This window comes from Myotis davidii, unplaced genomic scaffold (genome assembly GCF_000327345.1).
Source record: "Myotis davidii unplaced genomic scaffold, ASM32734v1 scaffold77, whole genome shotgun sequence".
NCBI lineage: Eukaryota > Metazoa > Chordata > Mammalia > Chiroptera > Vespertilionidae > Myotis > Myotis davidii.
This window is the reverse complement of record NW_006289713.1, coordinates 3,467,985-3,472,070: the sequence shown is the minus strand read 5'-3', so window position 1 is coordinate 3,472,070 and position 4,086 is coordinate 3,467,985. Positions and strand designations below refer to the sequence as shown.

Below are 4,086 nucleotides of genomic sequence, written 5' to 3'. Positions count from 1 at the left end.
ATTTCCCTGCACTCCTGGTGAATTCCAAGTAGATTCCACCAAGACCAAAACACGGTCAGAGAGACCAGAAAGCTCTTTAATTGTTCCAGTGTGATTAAAGACCAGGCTGCCTTGCGGCATCCCTGCAGATTGGCCGAATGCTTTTCCTACCTGCCCAGAGCCTCAGGTTTGTCCGAATGGGTGCACCAGTCACCTAACTCCAGGCCAAGTCCGCTGACCTGCTTCTCTCATGCACGCTCCTCGTGGATGTGTGTGTGCTGAATTCAACAAGGACACATGGGACTGGGGAAAATAGACATGTGTTATGGCTGCCCCCACTGGTGCAGAGCACTGACAAGTTTTAATTAATTCCAGAGCAACCTTGTGAGAGTCAGTTCTCCCAACATGCTCTGGATGTGAAAACCTGGGGCAGAGAAATTGAGATACCTGAGATACTAGACTGGGCCACGGGAGAAGGGGTCGCCACACCGTGCCCACCTCTCCTCACCCGCCCAAGGCTGGAGCCTGCACTCGCACCTTACCCTAGGAGAGCTGGAATGGACGTTACCCTGTAAAGTCACCAGGTAACAGGTCTATGCTGATGGTTCACTGGTTCCACTTACCACAAAGTAAGGAGCCTCGTGTACCGGATTTGTGCTTTTAAGTCTGCTTCGTGTCTGTACAATGCCTGGGGGATTTCAGGCCCCTGAAAAGTCCTATTCGTCCATCCTTTTGAATTCTTAGGTTTGTAATCATTAGCACACAGATTCCCAAGGACAGAGATGAGGTATGCAGTACATAAGCCAAAATAACTGACAAGGAAGACGATGCTAATATAGAAAAAAATCAGTGCATCCACAAAAATGCAAAGCCCGTTGCCTAAATCATTCGAGGGAGGAGAGTCATGAAAATGCAAGGACTCTCTGACTCACTTGCCTAGGAAGTCCATGACATCTGACGACCACTACACGCCGGTCTTGTTGAGACGCCATGGTGTGTGGTGTGAATAAACACACTCGTGGTAGGATCACAGGCTCTTTCCGACATGCGCTAAGCCCAAGATAAGGGTGAGTCTCACCAGTGCACGGACTCCCCTCGGGGCCTGGCACCCGGGCACACAGACGGAGCAGCCCCGTGTCCCGGCTAACACCTGAAGTCCCAGCCCGGTCATCGAGGTGCTCCCGTTCCCTTTCAGTAAGTTATGCGGCCACCCCCCTGACAAAGCAAAGGGCATTACTGAGCACTGGGTCCCACAGGACACTGAGGACTTGTTAAAGATGAATATTTGGGGGCGTGAATCAAATGGTCCCATTTCTTACGATTTTTGTTGGTTTGGATTTCTGATTATTCTTTAAAGACACCCAATCACCACCAGTATTCTCTCTGGGCAGGGTTTTCCTGTCAGGCAGTTCTCACCTGTACCCAAGAGGGGGCGCCGAAGAGGCCCAAGGGGGTGCTCCCAGAGACGCCCCCAGTGGCCTCCTCCAGGGGCACTTGCTTATTTCAATTTCACGTGCACAATAAGACACTTTTCAACACGAAGGGTGGAAGATGCAACCCTTTTCTACAGAAAGCTCGGTTTCTTTACCTTTTATAGGTCTTGTCTTCCACTTTTTTTTCTTGCCTTTGGTCTCAGAAAGTTGCCATAAAGGTGCCTACTAGTTTTTAAGACATCGACTTCCACAGCTGAATGTACTGCCTGACGCTCATAATCAACTGACAGTACTGAGTATCGCTGACAAACACCTCAGTGCCATGGTACTGAGGAAACCTTGCCTCGGACAAGCATCGGCTCCTAGTCAGTTCAGCATAAGAGTGAAGTAACAGGATCAAGAGAAAAGGAATGAGGGGAAGCTGTCGTAAACGTAAGGTGTCTGGCTAGTTTTGTTCTCTGGCCAGGGCTGGCCACGTCAGGCAAGACCATCAGTAAGCAACGCTAGAAAACAACCTGCCCCAAGAGTCCAGAAGTGTCCCTAACTCAGCCTTAAAAGAAGGAAAAGTGCAGTTGCCTTTGTTTAAAAATAAAAAACAAAGCTGTATTTTTACAGTGTCTCCATGTGCCTGGACAATGTGAACTACAGACTGTATGGAATGTCTGAAAACTATGGAAGCACAAGGGTCGCAGTCCCCGAGACACGTAGGGGCGCGGGCTGAGGAAGGCACGGAGGAGGTGCTGGCACGGAGTGAGAAGTGCGGAGGGAAACATGGCGGGGCGGTGCCAGAACGGGACCACCCCTGGGGGAGGTGGAAGCAATGCTTTGGAAGATGGCTCAATGTTTTTGGAGTTTGCTTCCACATGAAATCCCACCATGGAAGTGCCTGAGACAAATGTGCAAACGTGCTCCTAAACCTCAGAGAAGCAGGCAGCCACCGGGGCAGAGCAAGGTGTGGATGTGAGCTTGCCACAGGAACCCGAGCAGGGCCGGGGGAGCGCGGCAGGCCTCACACACCTACCTCACTGGGCTGCCCCACCACACCTGCTGCCCGAGATACACACAGCTCACTGTGCGCCGGCGCCACGGGGTCAGGCCCCAGGCTGCCCAGGCCTGTCGCCACACCTGTGCACACCCTCTCCTGCTGCCCTGCCCATCATGTCTGTGCCACAGGATGCAGGGCGCCAGCTGTGCTGCCACTGCTTGGTGATGTGGTGACAGCGGCAACCCAAACCCATGAAGGCAGAAGGGCCCAAGGAAAGGTGGAGACGGGTCTTGGCTGGACCCCTGGGCCCTCGGTAATTCATCCACACCTGCTAGGTCAGGCAAGAGCCAGGGCTACTTCCTTAGAGGTCAGCACTTGACACACCCAATGCAGGCGTGATAAGTTCTAGTCCCTTAACATTAGAGCACTCATATTGCAAGAGCACTTACACAGCCCATGAATCTCTCTCTCTAAATGTGATCAGTTCCAACAGGGCAGACATACTGTGCACCCACCGACCTTCCATGAATGACGCTGACACCACACTGTGTGAGCCTGGAAAGGCCGGTCAGGAGGAATGCTGCCCCACATGGGCTTCCCCACAGCGGCACAGGCCAGGTAGACAGTGGGATGCTCAGGAGGAAGGAATCCGCGCTGAGGGCCAGCACTGCGCATGCGCCCTCCAGGCTACTCTGGCACCCATGGCCCTGGGACCGGGCTCTCCCACGGGGCCACTGAGTGAGCCTGTCCTTTAGCGTGGTCACTGACACCATCAGAGCAGCAGGGCCTCTGCCTGTCTGAGTGGCCCTCACGCACACGCAGTGGCTTATACAGGAGTGAGTGTGCCCCTGACCACTGATGTGCCAATGCCTCCAAACACTGGGCTAACCCTGACAACACTTCCAGCTGGACCCTGCTTATCTGCACCATCACCATTTCTAGCCTAAAACCCACACACCCGCACCGTTCAGGTGAGCAGTGCGTGAAGCTCATCCTCACGCTAGACATGAAACCACTAACCCTGATGCGGTTGCCTTTTTGTGAATGAACTCTAACATAAATCCGTCTCAATCTGCGTTTTCTTTTTTCCACCCTTTTCCCATGGTGCATGTGAACTGTTTGCTAATACCGTGCAATCATTTTGTGCATTGACAAAAGGGAATGTTGACTATGTTCTGATTTTTCCTATTAATGAAGCAGCTAAAAACATTACCTCAGCCTTTTTCTTTTAGTTGGAAAAATAGCTTGGTTATTTACAAAATGAAAATAAAATAATTTTCTTTAATGAATGTTTAAATCAGACCATTACTATATATTTCACTAACTGAAAGCAAAGGACAGTGTTGAGATTAAAGAAAAATTTTGCTCCTTTTAGTAATATTGTCATTTGAAATTTGGAAAACTTGCATCCTTGTACAAGTAGTGTCTTTAATGCAAGTTCCTTCTAGTGACAAGATTATAAGCTGGATAACTGCAACTTACAGAACTGAGCCTCCGTTAACCAACAGCGTCCCTCTGTCACATTTGGAGGATCTCATTTGAGTAGGAAAGCTCTGTGAATACGAATCTGAAATGTGCCCCCCACCTTCTCTCACCAGCTTTTCCTATGTGTTTAGGCTAATAACCCTGTTCACCATCTCAGGTTCCTCACCATAAACTGGGTGCCTGAGGCCTCCTACCCCATTCAGG

At 50.8% G+C, this 4,086-nt stretch overlaps 1 long non-coding RNA gene across 1 annotated transcript in view; it reads left to right on the top strand.

The window, feature by feature from the left end:
- The first annotated feature begins 149 nt into the window (after positions 1–149).
- The window catches only part of LOC107182856, an 18,343-nt gene continuing 14,406 nt past the window's right edge, over positions 150–4,086 (top strand). Inside the window, exon 1 of the long non-coding RNA XR_001513614.1 lies at positions 150–1,226. This is a non-coding gene — a long non-coding RNA (uncharacterized LOC107182856). The remainder of the gene's footprint in view (positions 1,227–4,086) is intronic.